The sequence below is a fragment of the Zonotrichia leucophrys genome, chromosome 3 (genome assembly GCF_028769735.1).
Source record: "Zonotrichia leucophrys gambelii isolate GWCS_2022_RI chromosome 3, RI_Zleu_2.0, whole genome shotgun sequence".
In the NCBI taxonomy this organism is placed as follows: domain Eukaryota; kingdom Metazoa; phylum Chordata; class Aves; order Passeriformes; family Passerellidae; genus Zonotrichia; species Zonotrichia leucophrys.
The window spans coordinates 94,347,441-94,370,415 of NC_088172.1; the positions used below are offsets into that span (position 1 = coordinate 94,347,441).

Genomic DNA, 22,975 nt, shown 5'->3' on the forward strand with positions numbered 1-22,975 from the left:
TGTTAGTTTCAAAAAGCAGTTGTGTTATCCATCTTCAGCTTTTTCACTTTCTCACCTCTTGCACTGACATCCAAGAGGGTTACATTATTTCAAGGTCAATATTTCCAAGGGTGATCCTCTCCAAGGGAGCAGGACCTTGTGTAATTGGCCATCAGTCAGAAAATGCATTAATAATGATAAAACATGGAATGATTTCTGCTTGCCCTTATATAAGTTACAAAGCATACAGTTCTTTTCCCCCCAACTCAATGTCAAATTAATGGAGTCTGTCAGCTGTTTAAGTAATGGGCTAGAGCAGATATTATGTTTTTTGAGGAGATGTGTGTGTGTGTTGCATTGTCAGGCCAGAATCCAGAAAGATTAATGCTTTCAACCATCTTGACAATCAGATTATCTCCCTGAATATACAGTGCCCAGTAGCCCTAAGGAAAGACTATTTTGTAAAACCTTTTAATGATTACTGGCAGAAATTCAAGAAAAAGGCATTTGGATTTACACCAACATGAAGTGAGATTGGAATCAAGATCTAAATGATAGGCACTTGTGGTTAGCCTCATATGCCCCTTTTTGTTAATTTATTTCTTTTTCTCTTCAGCAATGTTTCACTGGTGTGGATAAGGAGTCAGTGCAATGCTTGGGAACAGCCCCAGGAGATGATGACCCCAGCTCTTTCATTTCCTACCTGGGCTTAGCTGGGTTGTGATTTTGTAGAGGTCTATAGTATCACCTGAGGTTGAAAACCTGGGGCTGACACCAAAATTCTCTGCCTACCTATTGCCTATCCAACCACTGCAGCAGCAGCACCCACCTCCATGGTGTGGTCTGTAAGCTTCTTGTAAAGCTCATGGAAGGAGTGAGACCCCTCCTAAAAAGTGATCCCAAGCCATGCAAACTGTAGAAAGAGCCATCCAGGGTAAACCAGGGAGCTCTGGGCAGAGGCATGGGCATGGAGCCCAGCTCAGCCTGGAGCTGGGCTCCTGGAGGAAAACACCTGCATCCATTCAGGATGCAGAGCTGCAAAGCACCACACCTGTCATTTGGGAGGAGGAAATCCTTGCAAACACATCCTTGGCTTTTAAAGAGCTTCCACAAAGGGAAGAAATGCTGCTGCCTGTAAAGGGAAGGGAGTCTGGGTTTGGTGCCTTTCCTGCTCAACGGCAGCTTGGATTTGTGCCTCCCACCTTCCAGCAGTTCTTGTTGGGGCTTGAGCACCTGCAAGCTGCTGCCTGGAGTAAAGGAAGGTAAGAGATGGTTTCTGTTATATTTTACAGTTTGCTATAATTTTAGCTTGCTTTTCTCTTTTTTCCTCTACAATTTCTGATTCAGATTAGCTGAGAGATCTTTGGTGCTGTGGCTTTGTTGTGCTCCTCTGTTATTGCTAATGTCCTTCTGAGATGTGTGCTCTACCAGCTACCTCTGGAACACTTCTCCACTTGTTTTCTCCTCAGGACACACTCTGGCTCTCCCACTTAGCTTAGCCTAGTGTGAATGAAAGGAAGTGTTTTGTCAGGCTCACCAGGGTCAGTCTTTTTTGAATACCAGACAAACGAGACTAAAATGGAATCCTCAGATGGTGGCTCCCATCACCAGAGCCCAATGACGTGGGGAAGGGCCACAGTTGACATCTTAGTGCAGTGCTTCTGATCACTTACCTGTTTGGATTTGGAGTAATTATCTACGTCTATATGTCCATTTGGGATGTCCCACTGCCCTTCTTGAGCTCTGTTGCCCCATGTATAACCCCTCAGCTGTGTGTTCCCTGATGTGCTTCAGATACCATCCCTTGGCCTCCTCTGAGCTTCCTGCTTCCCCCAGAGGCACTAGGGCCAGCCAGCCTTGGCACACTTCAGCTCTCTCCAGTGCCACCACTCCTGCCCTGGCCCTGGCAGCCTGATGTTCCCAGAGGAGCAGGTCCTTGAGGCCTGTGGAGCTCTCCCTGTATGTTCACTCCCTGGCTAGCAGGCACTGCTACACTGACACACATAGGGCACTTGATTTTTCCTCCCTATTTCCAGCTCCCCCACAGCATCCTTTCCTACTTATTTCAGTTTGCTCTGTTCACACTCTCCTGCATCCCCACACCAGCCCAAGAAGCCCAAGGTGTGGCCAGCTCTGGGTTTGGTGCTGCCCTGTTGTGCCTCTTGCTGGCTCCCCCGAGCACAGATGAAGCTTGGGTGTGAAGGGGAGCTGGAAAAAGCTCTGCCTTAGGCAGCCAGCTGTTGCTGCATGCCCAGATCAAACAGCAAGCACCCTTTGGCTAAACTCTCCTGGCTCCACCTCGTTCCTTTTGGCTCAGAGTAAGTGTGGGATTGTGTGCATGGCTGCCAGAGGAGAGCGTTTTCCAGATAAAATGAAGCAGAAGAATATGGGTGGGATGAATATCAGAAAGATGTTTCATGGATCTGCCCCTACTTTCCTTTTTCTCTTTTTTCTCAGTGTGCTATGTGCCTTTCCCTAGGGCAGGCCAGCCCCAGGATCCTGATCTTTCTTTGCTGCACTCCTTGGTGTAGCTGCTGAGAATGGGGCCAGGTTGTATCAGTGGGGGATGCCAGTTGCTTTAAGCCTCCACTTCAGCTGCTTTGGGGTCAAATAAATGGGAACAGGGTGCACTTCTTGTGAGCTCATCTATAATTGCTGCAGCTCCATGGAGGAAATTTGTTAAGCACATCTCTTGGTTGTGAAAAATGTTGAGGTCAAGATAGTCCCTTTTCACACCTTTCCTCATTACTTTTTGATGTGTGTCTTGTTTAGATGAGCAGCTCAGAAACTTAAAAAAGATAAGCAAATATTCTCTTTTTAAAAAAAGAGTCTTTTTGTTTTGACCTTTATTACATAAATATTTAATTGGTTACCAAATCCTAAAATATGGAGGGAGCTTCAATGCTCTTTGTGTGTCCATGAAACCTTTGTACAAATTTGTATTCTGCTAAGGGGGGTAAGAGGGTCAGAATGGAAAATAAAGCAAACATTTTAATTTGTGATAAATAAAAACTAAAGCAGATGAGGGATTTTTAATTATATTATTTTTTAATATGTGAGTATGTGTGGAGAGTGAACTAGTAACAGCAAAGAGTTATTTGCTTTTTTTTATTAGTCTCTGATGTCAGGATGCCTTTCAGTTATTGAAATTGCATGGGTATGAGCAATCTCATTAAAAGCAAATTGAGCAAATTCATAGGATTGAAGTTAGTTATCTGCATCAATCCCACTGAGTTTAAGGGGATAAATGGTGAAGGTACCCATAGATCCTCTTGTCCTGAAAAGGTCTTCTGAAGGGGTAAATACTTGCTGAAGCTGCCATGGGAGGCAGGTGTACATCCCATTCTCCATCTCTGTAGATGAAGCAGTGAAACCCAACTTTTCTAACCCAGTCCATTTATCTAAGTTCAATTACTCCAAGTTCATGCAGATGTGACAGGTTGGAAATTATCCCAGGGTGTAGTTGTACATCAGTCTTTAGATGTGACTTTACTTCTATATAATAACTGATGCGATTTAGGTGTGCAAAAGAAAACTGAATTATGGGTGGCCCAGGAAGCTGCCTTTTTGGGCAGACAGATTTTTTGGGAGTGCACTGGTTTAATGAACCAGCTTGGTGCCAACCCAGATCTAACCAGATTGTCCTTGTGCCAAAGTCGAGGCAGATGGCTTGTGAGAAATGGCTTGCAGAATGGAAAAGAACAGCAGGAAGTTTTCACTGGTTTGGAAAGGCTCGGTCTTGATTCAGAAACTGTGTTCCAGAAGAAAAGCACAAGCTGTTTGGGAAACAAAGATGAGTCTGAGGCTCTCCTGTCCCCTCTGCCCCTGGCTTGGGATGTCATGGGAGAGCTGCACCAGCACAGGGGGTTCAAATGTGGCGTTATTTGACTTGTCCCACATACCAAAATTGCAAAGGGAAGATCCCTCTGCCACCTCTCGTATCAGGCAGACCCAACCTGATCCATTTCCCTGGGGACCCTTTCATGGAAGGGCTCTGTTAGTGTGGGTCACTGCAGAGGGCAGGGTGGCCAGGTCTGTGGGATGTCTGGAGTGTGGAACTCCTTGTGCATCCAGTCATGGTCTGACTGAGGGATAAGAGGCACAGCTTATTGTCTCTGAAATCAAAGCACTTGGTATCAGGCCAAGATGTATCTGAAATGGAAAAATCTTTTGAAATCCCATAACACTTATAGTCCATCCAAATGAAAATTAGCTCAAAGTTCAATCCTTAATTACCCCTGCTCTTTCTTTGCGCATTAACACTAAAGCTGTACACAAATGTCCTTACTCAGTGTGGCTTGAGGCCTGCCTTTAGTTATGTTTAACATTGCAAAGAGTGAGAAATGCACAGGGCAGAAACATGGAGATGTGATGTCAAATGCAAATAACTACCAAGAGCTTGCACCATTCCCTGTCACCTGCTGCCATTCAAATCAGCACTCACAAGACTGAGTAGGGATTCCATTTCCATAGCTGGAACATCCAGGTGTTTCTGAAAACAGGACTTCCCAGTGTGGAGCTACTATTTCCACAATGCTGTTGGGATAAATCCAACATCATAAATACCTAAGTAGATGGGAAAACAACAGCAAAGTTTTACATTGTGCTTTTATATCTAGCACTTTCTAGTCCTTCAAGCATTCCTCTTCACAGGCCAGCGTCTCTGAATGTTAAGAGCTGAGACATCTGGCAGGCAACCCTCTCATCAATGGCACATGGGGAGTTCAAGTTATATTATAGTCCTTGGCCCTTCATTATTTTTCAGGGGTAAATAGTGATTTCTGTGTGAACTTTGGGTTCTCAGCTCTGCTCCTGCAGGCTCAGATGTGATGCAACAAGGAGCACATCCCCTCCTGGGTCTGCTGCAGCCCTTTCAAGACTCCAGAGTAGCCCATTGATTCATCTGGCTCTCATATCCTCAACTTCCCTGATTGTTTGTTATATTAAGAACTTGTGTTCCTAATGTTAGATTAGATACCTCTAATATCTACATTAGATATCTCTAATAATTTCCTTAAATCCCGACTTAAAGACATCTGATATTTGTGTTTCTGCACAGGAGAAGCATCCACTGATGCAAAGGAAACTTGCCCAAATGAATTTAAATGGCCAACCAACTCTGTTTGTCTCCAGTGCTAGTTGCTCACAAGCTCTCCCGTGTCTGTACATCTGCATTTTCTGTAGGGATTCATTCTGCACCTCAGCATCCTCAGTGAATTTTCTTCATGCCTTCCACTGAAATACTTTGGAGTTAAGGCAGAAGTGAGATCACTCCTGTATGCTGTGAGGTCATGTTACTTCTCTTGCAGTAAAAAAAACCCAACACAATGATCTTGAGAAAACATTTATGATATATATAAGTTTAAATGCATCTAAATCCATTCTATTTTCTGCTATGAGGAAGTGGGGATTTTTTGGTCTCCTTGACTTGATTTTTTTCCATTTGTTTTCAGAACTTGTCATAATACAAAAGTTGCAAATTAAGGCACAAGTTTTACAGTTTTGTATTTTCAGATATTTTTTTTTATGCATAGAGACCCCACAGTGTAATGTGCCTTAATTAATGGAAAGCAAGAATGGATTGCATAAACTCCCAGTGAATATTGTCTTAGCAAATTAAATCTGATTTAATGCTTTAAGCTGAAGACATATTTGCATAGCTAATGAAACTGATTAACTTGGAATTAATTTGCAATGTTTAGTCATAAGGCTTAAAACTAAAGTGATGTTAGTAATGTGTTGATTATTATTAGTACTCAAGATAATCAGGCTTGCTGGATGATTAAATGTAAATACATAGTAAAAAAATTGGTTCAGGTTAATAAACAATTTCAAATAGGAAAATGCCCCATGATGATAAAGTGAAATGAAGGAGTGTTAATTGTACAAGCAGAAGTTAAGACAGCTCTTGTCTGCTGGAAGTGGGTGAAAAGCTGCTTCTTTTTAGCTTCCCTGTGATTTGATAATGATTTCTTTGTGGTCTGTGTTACACTTGTGCCCGGGAACACTCAGTGTGGGCCACGGACCTGGCGTACCCGAGTGCTGTACAAACAGATCCTGGGGAGTGCAGGGAGGTGTGGGCAGGAGCTGATGGCTGGAGGAGATGCTTTGTGTGCACGGACACCAGGGACCTTGGCTTGCCAGAAGCTTCGTTGCAGCTGTGATTTTTTTTTTCCCCCCTTAGTTCTGCCAGTTTTGTAGGAAATTTTAGCAAGGAGGACAATGTAGAGGCTTTCAGGGATGTATAGGAAAATCCCCCTTAAGATAAGGTGTCTATTGGACAAAGCATGGAAGGGCATTCTTAAAAATGAAGTGGTGGTTGTGCTAAGAGGTGGCACTGCTGACTTGTAAGGATGCAGAGGTTACTGGTCCCTTTGCATAAAGTTGGCTATTTAAATACGAGTTTTCTCTGTGCTTTGAATTTTCCTAGTGTGAGTCAGATCAGAGGTGACTAGACAATTTCTTCACTTGGTTACACTAATGTAAATACCAGTTAAATGGATGTACAAATTTGTTTTCATACAGCTGTGAGCAGAATTTGACCCAGAGAATCATCCTTTGACCCCACATTACCACACTCTTATGCTTTGTCTATGAATTAGGTGGAAGAAGTAGAAATCAAATCAACTTTTGCTCAGCAAGAAGAAGAGCTGCTCTTCTGTTTGAGTTCTCTCAGATTCTCTCTCAGGATGGAGTGCCCACAGAGCTTATAAAGATCAAAGACAACATTGAGGGATGGCAAATATCCTCTTCTGGGTCTGATAAATTTGCCAGTTTGGGCCGGTTGACTGTTGTGGCCAATGCTGGAGTCACTGTGAAGGATCATGTGAACTTTCACACTCCTCAGTGTGAAGGATCACGTGAACTTTTTTCACCCACTTCACTGGGAAGTCTGTAGTAAGCTTTACCTAAATTTAAAGTCCAAAGTAAAACTAATGGTCTTATGACCATTTTAGTTTTGAAGGTGCTGTGAGAACTTGCAGCAGAAGGGCAACAACAAGCACATGATGATGCACACATGGTGGTTGTTGGCAGCAGAGAAGCAGATGGAAAGTGCAAAATGACCTGTTCCATGTCCCATTGCATCTCCTCATCATGTCTCTTTTCACTTCCATGGCTGGGTCTCATCCCTCTGTGACTCTCTCCTTCCCAGTGTCTGAAGATGTGTGTGGTATGAATTTTTTGTTTTCTTTTCTATTTTGCTCTCCTTCCTTCATACCACTAGATTTTGGTTCAGATCATTTTGACTCATCAAGATGAAGTTTTGCAATGCCTGTGGCTTCTAATCCTATCTCTGTTATGGCTGGTGGAGTCTTGATAGCCACAAGAAAAAAAGCTAAATTTAACTAAGCTGAGAAACCCTTCCTGCACAGTATCACAGTGTGCTGCCACTCATTCTGATATCTCAGGGGGCCTTCCCAACAGGATATCATCCCTAATTCCACAAAATTCTCCAGGATCCCCAGCTGTCAGTAGTTAAACAGCATAAGCATGAGTTTTCTAGGCTGAACAGTAATGTTGTGCAGATCTGTCATCTCTGTAACAGGGCTTTGGTTACATTGACATCATACAGATCCACTCCTTGCTCCTAAATCACCTTTTAGAGATGACAGCTCTGTCCTCCTGGGTGATGTGAGTGCATTCATGGGATGTTTTGGGAACTGATGCTTGTGTTTGCTGTGGAATTTTATGTAAGTGAAGAGTGACTCAGAGGTGAATAAGGACAGGGAGATGTGTCCTGGTGTGAGGGCAGGTGACCCAGATTGTGTGGGCACATTGTGTGGCTCTGCCAGAAGCTTCTGCATGGTCATCTTGGAGTCTGTCAGCTGAATCCTTCTTCTCCACCAAATAATGGTGACACTCCTCCTTTGTGCCATTAACTTCAGGGCTTTCATGTCATGATTTTAAAGAAGCTGCCACGATCACACCCTGGCCTCTGGCTGGATGTTCTAGGTCCTGCTGTAATGCAATAATATGGATTTCATTCACAGGTCCCACCAGCTTCTCTGTGTCCAGGGAGCCCTGGAGGGGTACCATGTGTGGTAATCTTGTTCCATGGAAAGGTTTCAGGTTTGTAATATTGTCCAAATGCTTCTGCAATATAACCCATGTGTGCACACTTGTATGTAGCTCACAAGGTGTGCCCAGATTTTCTCGTTACAGCAAAATTTGAAAGGAATTGTAGTGAAAACCACTTAATTCAGGGCAGAATCAGACCCATTGTGAGGTTCAGGATGTTGTCATATTCAGGATAGTTCTGTACACTGATAATGTTATTAGGAAAAATTGCCTGAATTGCCTCCTTTACTGCATAAAATATCTAACCTTGCACTGTGTATAATGCATGAGAACAATGTTTATAACACAACTTTTCTGCTTATAATGTAATAGTGTTCTTGGTCAGCATCCCTTGATGTTTTACAACCAAATTGTAAGTCCATTTAAATGATTTAGTGCGCCACAGCCTGGTTAGTAAGCACAGGTAAACAAGTTCTCTGGGAAGATTTAAACTGTAAGGACAGTCACTATAAAGTCTATCAGAAATTCATTGCACTTCACAGATGGAACAGATAAAAAAAAGGCCTTAACTGCAGACAGCAGGGAAAGAAAATCCTAAATTATCAAGATGCAATGAAATCCTCTTGCAGGGTGCAAATTGTTGGAAAACAATTTTTATCGATTATTTAAAAGAGAAGATGAAAACTGGTGGTGAGCTATTTTATAAATTTCCAGATGACCTGTCCCCAGTGGGTGGTTGTGTTTGGGTGGACAGTGAAGGGGAACTTCTTGTAATGACTTTTTGTGCTGCCAAAACCTGCCACCCGTCTACAGACCGAGAAGTGTCTGTTTTGATGGTCCCAAGCAGTTAAAAATCACATGTAGCTTTCATGCAAACCTGTCCACCATGAAAAAGAGTAAATGTCAGGATTTTTAATTTTGCTTCCTATTGTTTGGCTTGTAAGGGTTGCTTTTTTCCTGCTCTCCCAATTTCTGTCTGTGACCTTGGGCATCAGATGCTTATTTTGTAGATGATGAGGTGAAAAACAGATCAGCTATTGAAAGATTTGCCATTTAGTCAATCAATATGACAACACTAAATCGAAAAGGAGCAACAACAACAACAACCACACTTGCTTGCTGTGAGCATGGACTAGAAAATTTAGAGCCAGTGATAGTTTTCAGAGCTGTGAGGTGCCAGCAAAGTACAGAAAAGCAGGACAGAGCCAGCAGAGAGGCTCAGAGCTGGAGGGAAGGAGCATCTGTGAAATGGCTGTCAAAGCCACAAGTCTGAAATTTTTGCAAGTCTGTAGAGCTACAGTTAGTAAAGCTTTGCCAGTTAATGCTGGATCAAGATCTTGGTTTTCCTCCTTAAATAGGAGTAACTTTGCTTAATGAGGAGCTCTCCTTACAGACTGGCTAAACTGCAGCAGTGAACTTAATCTTGGTGTAAATTTATTGTGGTGGCCCAGAGTGACTTGCTGGAGTCAATGAAGTTGGTGTCTGAAATCAGGGCTGTGGCTGTTCCAGAGCTCTTGGCTTCATCCTCCAGTTTTGTTGCAAGCCAGATTTTGAGGGATGGGGAAATGGAATAACATGCTTAACATAATAAGGTTTAGAGGAAAAAAAAAGGAAAATATTTCTGTCCTTTAATCCTGAAGAATTTCTGGTTTTACTATTTTGCTCTGAAGAATTTTACTAATAAAGAATTAAATTACCCCAATACCATTGTCCTTGCAGGAAATTTTAATAGTCAGCCAAGTTGTACTATGGTTAAAGGGTAAAGTTTACTTTGTTAAATTTGAGATCCTCCAACATCAATCTTGCTCTGGGAATATGGCAACTGACTTGCCACCTACTATCAGTTATCGAAGTCCTGTGTACAAGCAGATATCAAATCCTTTTTTTTGTAAAGAGACTTTCTCTTACTTAAAAACTGCTTATGCATGGAGGAAATGAGAGGCTGAAATATTTTTTTGGCTTCATGACCTCCATCCCTTGCCTGAAAAGAAAGCAAACCCTCTCTCTATCTAACTTTCATCTTTCTTCTGCAACACCCAGACAATAGATGGGCATGTTTTGTTGAGTTCTGGGCAGATTTTACCCACTGTGAAAAATGTGCACATATATATATATAATATGTATGTATATATATATAATATGTATATATATATAATATGTATATATAGTATATATTTATATATGCATATATATTGTATATGTAATATATATAATGTATATATAAAATTATATATATATATAATGCTCAAAAAGATCATGCAAACAACTCTGCTGGTTGCAAGAGGTGTTAAAAGGTATCTGAATTCTGACTGTTGGTGGGCTGGGTATTGACTCTGCAAATAAACAGAAGTCTCTTCCCAAACTCTTCCTGTCAGTCATTTGTAGTGCACCATTGCCTCTGCTGCAGGAGTGGACATCCTGTGCTCATGCCATGCAGGAATATTTAGGCTGAATTCCTCCTGAAGCTGCAGTTTGCAGTAAAGTTGTTTTGGGATGGCAAATGCAGTCAGATCTTTGACTCTGTAAAGAGATCTGAGAGTTTAGGTCTGTGTTTGTATGGTACTTGCAAAAAAAAAAGAACAAAAGGCCTTGAGCACAAGGAAGGTAACAGTGACTAATAATTAAATATGAAAATCTATAGAAATTTGTAATTTTCAGTTAAAACAAGTTGCATTTTCATTTCAAATGTGTGTTATTGATGATGAAATGGATTTATGCCCTCACTAAAGGTCCATACCCCAATCCTTAACCCCCTGCTAACACCCACTCCCTGAAATCCATCAAAGCAGTGCATCTCTCTGGAGTCTGCAGTCATGCATTTGCTTGGCTGTGCTTGCTTCCAAGGGACTGTGCTGCAGGGACAGTGGGAGAGCTCTGCCTTTGCTGCTGCAGACAAACACAATTTGTGCAGGGCACGAAAATTAACTGGCTAAGCAAGCTGGGACTGTATTTCTTTCCCTGCTGAAAGGAGGGATATAAAATTCCATGCTTGTATTTGTAGGCTTTGTAGATGTGGAGGTTCTGTTTGATAAAATTTGATAAAGATAAGGCAGTAGTAGGCAGGTGATATGGTTGGATCTTATTTCTACAAAGCTGTTGATTCTCTTAATGCAGTAGAGGTTATGTTGCCATGCCATGATCATTTGTCTTTGGTGGTCCAGATCTTTGTCACTGTGGAGTTTAGATAGAGAAGGTGATGATTTCTGCAGTGACTGGCCCTTTAGACAGGAATGTAAATAGTTGATAAAAACATTCCTCACCTGCTGAGCCTGTGCTGGATTCCCAGGGGCCCAGGGTCCTGTCCAAGGACCACAGCCTGAAACCAAACCCTCTCTCCCTGCACTTGGCAGGCTGGAGGATGGCACGGCTGTTTGCTGCCTCGCTGGTGCTTTTGTAAAGACACAGACAATGTCTGTTTCCAAGAAATTTTCTTCCTTACTTTTACCATTCCCCTCCCCTCCACGCCCCTTTCCTTCCAGGGTAGCATACAAGGAGTTTCACTTTGCCAAAAAGGTCTCACACGTGCACGCTTGTTTTGTCCTTTTTGGTCAGCCGAAGCATGCAAAGGCATTTTTGGCTCCCCACTTCTACAGAAAACATGTAGAACTGACTGCTGTAGGAATTGCCTAAAGTCAGATTTAAGGAAAAGAATAAATCCTGAATGTTTGATGCCCATAATGTGCTGGAATTGGATTGGGAGAGCAGCAGTTCGTATTTCAATCTGTGAAGTGATGTGCTTTGGTGTCAAATCTAGGTGAGTGGAATTCATGTATTAAATCAGGTTTATGCTTATGTTGTGCTGGTGTCCCTTTGAGGATAACCAGAGCACAGCTCTTGCTCAGTAATAAAGGTGTAGCAGGAAAATCTGGTCCCTTACAAGTGGTATTCATTTTGCTTTTGAACATTTTACCATTTCCACTGCTTAGGTTTGGATAGCAGATGAAAGAGTTCAGCAAACCTTATTTCTCACTGGTGTCTTTTCTAAGTTAGCACAGCATTTCAGTTTGATTTACTGCAAATTTTTTTTCTCCCATGGAAAGATTATAAACTAGAGAGCATACTGACTGGAAGAAAATGGCTGCTAATCTTCTGAAACTAATGTTTAATCAGTGATGGAAAGAAAATAAGTAACTAAAAAGCTTCATCCAGCTAATTAAATAAAGCTGGTTATTCTGCTGGAAACAGTTAATGAACCTCAAGTAATAAAATTATTTTCAGAATATTAAAGAAGGAAAAAAGTGATTACTTATTTAAGACTAAATAATTACAATGTATTCTTCACTATAAGAGGTTAGAGATGCCAAAGACTAAATAACCACTGTGCTTCTGATTCTCCATAAAAGGGTGTTTCTCAGGAATTATTACATCTTATGTTGAGCTTGCACTGAATTTTCTTCTCTTAAGATAATCTCCAATGATCTCTAAGGGAATTTGCCTCCCTTGGTGCCTGTTATTATTCTCCTTTTTAGGGACTGGCTGGATTTGATTGCCTTTAAAATGAGCTGAGGCTGTGTTAACTGTGCAGAAGGGATGGGGTGCAATGGCTCTGACCACAGCAGGAGCAGCTCTGAGTGAGCCCTGGGTCCTGTTCTGCTGCTCAAACACTGCTGGGACAGCCCAGTTTGGCCTCAAATCCTCCCTCAGCTGCAGCTCAGCTTGTCTCTGAAAAGCTGCACATCCCTCCTGTTCCCAGATCACAGATAAGGGGGAATTTCTCTTAGAAAGGCAGTCTGTAGCCGAATTACCCTGCAAGTGCTGCGAGCTTCCATTTTGGGACCAGAGTCTCCTTAATGCTGGGTGCTTTGCAAAAAATCCTGCCTGGCTCTGTCCTAATAATCACTGTAATTTTTTTCCTTTTACCACCTGAGAGCTGGCACGTGAGGTGCTTAAAGAAACCAAACTCCAGAGCCCCCGAGCTGGGAGGGGGAAGCTCATGCAAAGCTGCCATCCCAGGCAGCTCCAGACAAATGATTTATTTATGAGGCACATCCCTGAGGATGGGGCAGTGCAGAACAGCCTGTCGTGGGGAGAATCCCTGTAGGAAAGCATTCTGCTGCCATGCTGACAGTGGGTGCTGCACCCTTCTGTGTCCTCCTGGCTGGGGTCAGAGCCTCCTCTGTTCCCTGGGGCAGGCAGGTGAAGCCCAGACCCTGTTCCCACGAGTGATGGGTTTGTTTGGCTTGGAAAGGGTCTGTGCTGAGGTGGGAAGGTTCTCTGCTGGTCCAGCTCTCCCCTGCTCATCTCTGCAGGGCTCAGGCTCAGTTTGGGGGTGGAGAAGGCCAGAAAGCTGTGTGCATTGGGAGGGAATGGGACTGGCTTTCCACCTGCCTCCCGAAGCCTGTCTCACTACCCCTTCCCCGTGCAGGGACATCAGATTAAACCCACAAAAGGCAGAACAAGTCCTCTGCTTCTCACTCCTTTCACTTGCCCGAATTACATTCAGTGCCCACACCACACACCCTCACTGCCTGTTCCATCCCCTTTGCCAGAAGCACCCACCCAAAATGTGGATCCAGCTCAAATGATCATGGAAATAAACATCTCAGCCATTTAAAATTATATCTTACACTTGAGAGAGACATGCTGAGGACATAGAGAAACAATAGATTTAATTAGGCTTTTAAAATGTGACACATCTATTATATGTTCTGTTACAGCTTTAAAAAAGTCTCAGTTTCTGTGTAATAAATCTTGCTGGAGTACTACCATTTAATTAAATGGGAGTCAGCACTGGGAGCAATTAAGATGAGTTTATGCACTTTCAGGGAAACCCTATAGCAAGATGTGCAAAATAGCATACAATAAAATGAAAAATTAAGCCCTTAGTGGGTTTGAGCTGCTGCATATAAGAAATTTGATAAAAAGCATTTTAAGAAAGTAGGCAATTTTACAGTGTGGCAAGGAGTCTGTTCTGCCTCAAAGGTACCAGCCCATGTCCCTTGGATTTTTGCCATTGGCAAAAGACTCCAGATGGACGTAGGCATCAATACTAATAAGTGAAATTCATCCCTGAGAAAAAAGAAGTTTCTTTGAAGCCCTGAATAGGAGTGGATATCATCTAGCAGAAAATATTCATCAACAGGTGAAAAACTATCTCTGTTCTGAATAGTTTCTGAGCTGCTTCAGACAAGAGTTTCTCTGCTTATGGGATTTACTGAAGGCAAACTTAATTTTTAGGCTATCATTTGTACAGAAACATATGTAAGCAAATAGTGATGCTATCTTAACTAGAACATGATATATACATTTTATTGCATATTAAAATCCATTTCTACATTGCATTCAGCCCTGGGTTTTTAGTGTTTCTCCCTCTCTGCCTCAGTATAAACAAGCAGCCTTGAAATGAACATCAAAACTAAATGGCATTGAATATAATGAAGCAACATTGAGTCTAATGAAGCAGAATTGCTATGTAAACAGGGATGCTTTTATCTCATTGGAATTTTTATGTCCTTGCATGTCTCTCAGCTACATTTTTGTAACCTGATTCTTAGGAAATGTCTGATATCTCTTCATGATTGTTAGCAGAGACCAAGGCAGCAGTGTAATGTGTGGCTCAGCTGAGTGGTGTGAAAGTCCACATCGAGTTTGCTGCTTTAGGGGCAAAATGGTCATCACCCTCATCCTCATCTTGTTGTTACAGGGGGCTGGCTGTAAAACTTGGTAACCTCCAAGTGTGAAGAGGTCTGCTGAGAGGAATGAGTTGCAGACACTCAGGGATTGGGTGAAAGTGCCACTTGGAAGCTCCCTGCCTGTGAGCATTCCAGCCCTTTCCTTGTCTGTTAATGCCTTTGTGGTGGCACAGGCAGTAATAAACACAAGCAATAACACCAAACCTCATAAATGTTTTCTCTGGGCTGAGAACCATGCCTCCCACTGTCTTGCTGTAGCATAAGCCTCAGCAGGACACAAGCTGACCTTCCTGTGGCAGGGAAGAGTGAAACACCCAGGCACCTGCTCTTTGTCACCTTGGGCTGTTGCAGGAGCTCTGAGAAAGTCTGTGGTGGAAATTAAAATAGTAGTAAAATCCTCCCTCACATTTCCTTTTTATTCCCACCTTCTTTGATTCTGCACTTGGAAGTCATGCTCTTTAATAAATATTGGCTTGCACCTGAACATCTCCCCCTTCCTCACAGATATGAGCTTTTTGCCTTTTTGGACAGCAGCTCAAAATTCAGCATGTCAAGTTAATGTGCTGCAGCTCCTCATAGAAGAGCTGGGTTGAGCGCAGAAGCAGGTGAATAAATGCTGCTTTTTGGCAGTGTTGGACATGGAAGAATTTGTCATAATACACGGATATATGATGCCCTTTCAGATTCTCCACTTGAACTTAAAAAAATATGATTGCAAAGTAAATTAATGGAATCTTGTCTGCAATGTAGTTACTGGAAAAGAGAGAAGGAAGCCACTGAGATATCTATTGCTGTAAACTGTCCTGTTCTGTAATAGCTACTTCATCTGAAATACCATCAACACTGCCAGGACTTGCAGCTGTTCTTAAACCTCTTGCTTCTCAAAGTTTGTGTACGGTTTTTATGGCTTTTATTTGTTTGTTTGCTTGCTTGCTTTTTCCCTGAAAATTTCTGTTTCACTAAAAATTTTTTCCTGATCTTTGACCTGTTGCATTTCTCTGTGTGCTGCCTTTTAGTGGGCACAGTGCACAGAAGAGCTGTGGCATAAGGTTTTCCATATCTGTGCATTTATATAGGCTGAGAACTTGGGTCTTAAAATGTATTCCTTTCCACGGGTTGTTAAGTCTGTAGTCAGAAATTTAGGAGAATGGCTAGCTGGCCCAGCTTCCAAATATTGAAAAACCTCAAAGTAATGTAGCACATAACTGAAATCACATAAAGTTTGGATATGGGGAATGAAGCTTCTGGCACCTCATTTTCATTATGAAGATGGCAACAAGAATGGAAAATGTCACAAGAATAATTCACATGTGTTTGGTCTTTAGTGCTATAATTATCTAGACCTTCTTGCTTTGGGTTCCCCTTTTCCTACATAGCTTTTGGGAAAAGGTGGGTTTGGCTTTTAATGGCGTAATAAATACAAGTAATAGCTTGTGATTTGTTTAATATTTTGAACTGAAAGGTCAAGGGTAGGAAGATTAAAAAGTCACTGGGGGAAATGCTCTCAGTAAAAGCCATCTCTTGCTGGAAGTAATACAGCTTCTTAAGTAAGCATAAAATCAGTTTAAGGCAGCTCCAAGCCCAAATTAAAGCAGAAAGGAGAATAATGTTAGTGTATAGATACTACCTGCTATAGAGGGGTAAGTGAAATGAAACACCAGACAGGGAAATCATCCTTAGTACCCCCATAGGTTCTCTGCAGCACTGATTATAACATTTTTGTAGCATTTTTGAGCATGTGCAGCTGTCTGAAAGTCTGGGAATCCAAAGTAATGACTGAAGTGTTCTTGAGTCTCTCCTCTGCTTGCAAAGCCTCAGATGAGACTGAGCCATGGAGCATTTTATAAAAAGCTACCTGCTGCCAAACAACTGTCTTAAATTCCAGCATCTGCCCACATCCCAGCTCCTCTCACAAGCCTGAGCACCCCCCTTCCCTTCTCTTTTGAATGTGACAGAGATGGAGGAGAAATGAAAGGACTCTTTTGCCAAGACTTTTTTCCCTGCTCAGTAGGTGCTCTGTTATGGAGGCTCTGCCTTGCCCCACTTCTCTCCTCAGCAGTGCTGCAGTGAGTGATGCAGTAAAGCAGCTCTGATGATTCAAGGCTGCTTCTGCAAGTGCTATTTGTGCACTGTGAGAAATGGAGACCTGAGACAGATGGGTCTTTTTCTTCTCTCAAGGATACTCTGGAGGGTTTGCACATTTTCCTGGGGCCCCGGGCAAGTGCATTGCTTGCTTTTCTCCAAAATAGGCTCTTTCCATCACAGAAAATGGGATTGTGCCTGCAAAGATCTTGAAATATGCTATTAATTTTGCATATTTGTTCTGAGTGACAGTGTGGGAGCCTTTTCTCTAGAATAAATTTTCATTACAGAAAACAGGCTGAGCAGACACATCATGGGGGTGTCTAGTTGTGTATTTGGTAGGTAGAAGGCAGGCTTTTTATCATTTTGGTGAAAAGAGGTGAGGGAATAGGATCTGGGGCATTGTTAAGAGCTCATTGTGCATTTGAGGATATCTGCTGTTTTATTAATATTATAATATAAGCACCTTTTGTGGCTCTGGTGAATGTGGAAGCACAACCCAGCTGTAGGAGGCTGAGAGCTCAGGTAAGAGCTGCCTTCACCACTGCCACAGGTCTGCTGGGGCCACACACACAACAGCTTGGTGTTGAAGGTGTGATTAATACCAGTGTAGTATTTTCTCTCAGCACTGGAGGTGGAAATGTACCTGTAATTATCATCCCCCAAGTTAAAAATGTTACCACAACAGTGCCAGGTCATCCTGACCTTCCGTGGTGCAAAGAGAAAACACCATTTAGTACTTCTTTTACAGTTTTTTGAGAGCACCTATTTTTCCCTGGGATGTTCTGAGCTGTTAAAGCCAGCCCTCCCACAGGGTAGGATCGTGCTCTTCTTATTTAGTTGCAGAAAACGTTTACCATATACAACAGCAAATCACACAATCAATCTTCATGTTAATCATTCTCTGCTGGAAGCTATTTACTACAAAAACTTCTGAAATTTTCTTACTAGTTGGAGAGCTGACTGTCACAGCCAAAAGAGTGATTCATTTATGCTTTATTTTTTTTTAATAAAACCAAAATTGAATGCTTTGAAATAGGCTTGAGTATTTCAGATTGGATGGGTAAAGGCTGAACAAAGAGACATTCAGAAATTGTCTTCTTCAGTAGGGCTTCTCCTTTAATCCTCCCAGATCTAATTCTGGCTGGTCACTTGCTTCAGCCTTTATTTGCTCCCATGTTGCCATTTAAATGACAGGCCTCTGGTGATTTGAATTCAGCCTGTGGCTGTGCCTGGATGTGCAGCTCCCTTTGTGCCAGAGCAAAGTCCCTGGGGAAGGTTTGGATGTTGTACTGCCCATGAGCACTGGGGCAAGTTTTGCCCCTCATGCACAGCTGCAGAGCTGCCAGCTGGAAATTCAAAAGTTCTGCTGAGCCTCCAAAACCTGCTGTTTCTGGTTTTATTTTGTATGAAACACACTGTTGTATTCTCTTCTGTATTGATGAATTCAGCTCTGAGAAGCAAATACTTAGATTCCTGCTCCTGATTCATAGAATCCCAGAATGGTTTGGGTTGGAAAGGACCTTAAATATCATCTAATTCCAAGCCCTCTGCCATGGGCAGGGAAACCTTCCACTAAACCAAGTGGTCTAGTGCTCAAAGCCTCATCCAGCCTGACTTTATATAGCTCCAGGGGCATCCACAGCTTCTCTGGGCAACCTGTTCCAATGCCTCACCACCCTCACAGCCAAGAATTGTGGCACATACTCTTCTTCTAGAATATTTCTCCTCCTGATGAAAGTAGAGAGCTTTGGTCTGGTTACAAAATGTCTGGTGCTTGTTTCTGATGTTCCGCTACTTCCCCAGAACACTGCAGTTTGCAGATGGGGGAAAAAATTATATACTGCAAAATCTCTGCTAGGATCCAGCCTGGTTAATTGTGCTGCAGATCTGCAAAGCCAATTGCTACCAAAAAGAAAAATCATCACACTCTGCAATTTACCTATTCACCTGCATGATATAACAGGGCAGAAAAGACACCAATGGAGTTGGATAAACCAGCTTGTAGAAACCCTGCTATGTGTGCAGAAAGCCTCAGGGGCCAAGTGATGTTTTGTGCTCTTTTTGCATCCCTCCATGTACATGAGAGCTCAGGCCTCTTGCTGCGCTCTGTGGCCATTCTGGCTGTGCTTACCTGTAGAAAGGACAGAGAGACTTGTGCCAGTTTGGCTTTGAGGGAGTTGGAAGGAAGTGTCAGTGATTCACAAAGGTAAAAAAAAAAGAAAAGAAAAAGAGAAATGGCAGGCATGTAAAGCTATTGGATGTCTGTGGTAGGTCCCTTCAGAAGGGAAATGTATGGATGTAACAGAACTGAACAGGGATTTGAGTTTTTCTGGAAGGGAAACAGAGAAATTTGCTTTTAAATATGTCTCTGGTACAGAGCTGTAGCATTCCTCACCCTCTGCTGCACTGTATATTTGATTTGCTTTCCAAAATCAAACAGCTTAAGGTTTGAGTCACCCTCCATTAAGCTGAACAAAATGAAAATGCCAACACTTTTGGAACATGTTGGCGTGGGCCTTAAATTGGAAAACAAACACAGCATCGAGCTGCCCTTCCCAATGTGAATGGAGAGAAAGAAACTATTTAGTGAAGTGTGGAATTTGGAGGACTGTGTCTTCTGCATTGCTCTCTGTGCTGGGGAAAAGCACTGGACAACAGAAAACTTCAGTCTGTTGAATGAGATTTGCTTCTCTACTTGTTTCTGATGTTTCTGCTCTTGCCTGCTTCTTTTTTACCTTGTTTGCTACTCAAAAGCTGAATCACAGGAGGAGGTCTGATAGCTTAAAGCAGAATTATCTGGGGCACCAGTGAGAACAGCTCATCCCCCAGTGTGGGGGTGTGGGTTTCAGCCTCTCACCATCTGAGCGCAGCTTTTCTGGTAGGAGATGGAAGGAAGGTGGGAGAAGGTTTGTCCTAAAGTGTTAGAGAGTGCAGCACAGAGCAGAGGGTATTTTGGCAGGTATACACCTGCAGGCTCACCATTAGCCATGATTGGATTCCCTCCTCCTCCTCCTCACCACCTTTGCAGATGGCCACAGCAGAATGTGCAGGCAGTGGGAGCTCTGCCCATCCAAAGGCACCTGGGAGGATAAGGCTACAGGAAAATGATATTAAATTGTGAATATGGCCAGGAAAGCACCAGAGGCTACAGGTGAGCCCCGAGCTATGTGGGGGAAGAGTGAGTGGGATGTCAGCAGAGGCCTGCAGTGCTGGGTTTTCCAAGGGGCATGAGGTGGCTCACATAACCCTTAGGGCAAACCAGGCTCAGTTTCAGCAGGGCTGTGATTCCCAGCTTAATGGATTTAGGAGCCATGGTGATTGCCTCTGAAAGTAGCTCTCAGTTCTCTCCTGTTCCAACAAGAGTGCAGGCAGTGCCTGAGCTGCAGTGTGGTCACACTCAGTGCCCCTCTCTGAGTGACCCAGTGTGACCAGAGCCCCTCGAGGCTGTGACACGACCACGTTGTCTTTGAATGGTGGCATAAGGCAGGAGCTTCTGTCGGCCTCAAGGGGATATAATGGGACAAGGGAGCCCTCCATGGGCTCAGACAGACCTCTTCTCAGGTGAGGTGGGCAAGCAGCTTGTACATTTGTCTTTTTTCTTGTGTCCCACCTTTCTGTATGCAGCATAAAGAGGAAAAGTGGTGGAAAGTCACTGCAGCCTGATGGAGTCATGGACACGGGAGTAGATCTCTGCTCTGATTAATGACTTCTATCACTTAAAAAAGGGCATTTTAATGTTTTAACTACCCATTTCATAATGATCAGAGTTCTCAGGTTGGACCGCAGGGCTGATTAATGCTCACCTCAGGTGTGCCAGAGGCTCACGTTTATTACACACGCTGCACAGCCATTAATCGACAGCGCAGCGCAGGCTGTCGTCCCCGATTGCTTAATTACATTGTCTCCCCCTGCCCAGGGCTTATGTGTGTTGTGCAAAGCCATAAATACTCCAAGAGCCCCATTTCCACTGAAATCAATAGGAGTTTTGCCATTGTGCTGCCATGAGAACTGTGAAAGCAAAATAACGCAGATAACTGTGACTTTCGAGTGGGAAGAGGGGCAGCAAAGGACAGGTGAATTGTGAAAGATTGAACTTAGAGGTGGTCTGAAAAAATGACAGGATAAACTGGGAAGTGTTAAAGGAGCCATAAGAGTAGGAAAGATAGAAGGCAAAATGAAAATTGGTCAAGAAGTAAAAATAAATAAAAGGGATTTCAAGTGGATAAAGAATAAGAAGTGAATGAGGCAACAGGCATTCTGCAAAATGGAAAGGGTAATTTTGCAGCAGAAGCAGCAGAGGTTGAATAAATAAATGAATTATATGTCTCTTTTCACAGAGGAGAATGGGAAAATTCAATGTGTCAAAAGCAGGAAGGTTCCAAGGCAAGGGACATCCATGTGGAACAAGAGGTGAAGAGCAGGAGCGAGCCCAGCACTGAGACAAACACTGGGCACCATGATTCCTTTACTGGTTCTCCTGGGAATTTCCTCTGTGCTGCAGAGCTGGTCTGCTTGCCTCTCTGTACTTCATATAGGTGCTGCTCTTTTTGTCCAGTGTTTTGGTTGGAGGCAGGATCTGAGCATCTGTTCTGCTTCTGCAGCACTATAGTCACTGCTGACCACCAAGAAACTGCATCAGAATAACTGACTAACTTATTCAGTTTTGACTGAAAATTTAGACAAAAGAAAATAATTTAATTTTTGGCAGCCCTACCTTTTGCTTTTATCTTCTAGAATAATTTGCTATGACATATATTTGCCAGTGTTTGAGTCAGTCTAGCCCTGGATGTTTATCAGCTGTCCATCAGAGAAATCAGTTCAACTCTATAACAGCAAAAGAAAAGTCTGCTGAAAATTACTTTGATGGCTAAATTAGCATTTGATCAGTTTAAAAACACAGAGGCTGGCAGGATTTGGAAATATATTGGTCATTTGACTTTTTCTTGTCATAAATATGTTTTAAGTGCAGCACAATAAAGAAGAATGCATCAGATCTTCATGGGTATAAAAATTTATTTTGAAGAGTCTGTAGACCTAAACTTAAAGGTGCATTATTTTGTATCAGTAAAGGGCTGCTCAATGTGGTCATAATTTTTGTCACCTAGTTAGAACCAGGAAGAAATGTGAAAATATGAGGGGATATCCTTAAGGAATTTACCTGAGAACAAAATGCTGTTATAGCTGTAGAATTCAAATAGTCATATATGGATTAAAGAAATAAAAATATCCTTAAGGATTATAAGTTAGTATAGAAAGTTCCAAAAATTAGTTTGACAATCATAGTAGCTGAGTAAATCTGATTCCATATAAATCAAAGGTCAATAACTAGGCAGGCAACCCTGGAAAGGTTTCAAGAGAATAAAGGAACATTTGTTGGGAGGGAATGAAAAGATGCTTGAAAAGAAAGGCAAGAACAACAACAAAAAAGAAACAAAAAAGGAAAAAATCCAAGATTTACAGGCTGTTGCTTGTAGCTGGAGCAAAACCACAGTGCAAGGGTGATAATGGAAGGTGAGCCCAGGAACTGCTCAGCTTTGGAGCCTTGGTGCCAGGATATTTTAGGACCACATTGCTCTCTCTTTTCAACCAGTGTTAAAGTAATGTGAGAAGCGTGATGTGCAAGCCAGCCCTGGACAGGGGCAGTTCTGGCTCCTGCCAGGGAAGGAACACGGGCGAGGGCAATGAGCTGGGAGCTGCAGCTCCCGCTGGACAGGTGGGACTGAGCCCTGGAGGGTCTGGGCTGGTTGCAGGGATGGGGACACTCCTGGGCAGAGACATCAGCTCCAGAGATGGCACAGAGCTCGATGTGAGGTAAAAGCATGAAGTGAGCTGGTACAACCACATCCCTGCAGCCTGGAGAGACAAATTCAGGTGGACATTGCATCCCTGGGACACTGATAAGGCTGTTATCATTTTTCTCCACTTGAGTTTTTCTTTCAGTGTGGATGAAGAAGTATTAAACCAAACCATGCTATTTATCTGTTTAAAAAAGCTGTTTTGACAAAGACCTGCTTACAGCACTGAGGATACATTTTCTTTTTCCTTTCCAATAATAAATCTTTCATAAAATTAAGGCATTGGCATTACATCTCTGTTAGGGTAATTTACTCCCCACAGTAATTTTGACTTAGTTTGTTCTACATGGAGTGATATTTTAATCATCCTTTCAGTGCTTATTGATGAGGGTTTTCTGCAAAAGATGAGAAGATTAGTTTAAAATTATCCCTTGTGAATTTAAAACAATAACAAGGAAGTGAACA

At 42.6% G+C, this 22,975-nt stretch overlaps 1 long non-coding RNA gene across 1 annotated transcript; it reads left to right on the plus strand.

Annotated features, from left to right (window-relative positions):
* The first annotated feature begins 1,100 nt into the window (after nt 1–1,100).
* Nucleotides 1,101–22,717, plus strand: LOC135445020 (uncharacterized). Its single transcript, XR_010439426.1, has 3 exons — nt 1,101–1,241; nt 7,971–8,049; nt 21,053–22,717. It is a non-coding gene; the product is annotated as an uncharacterized LOC135445020 (long non-coding RNA).
* Nucleotides 22,718–22,975: the final 258 nt, after the last annotated feature.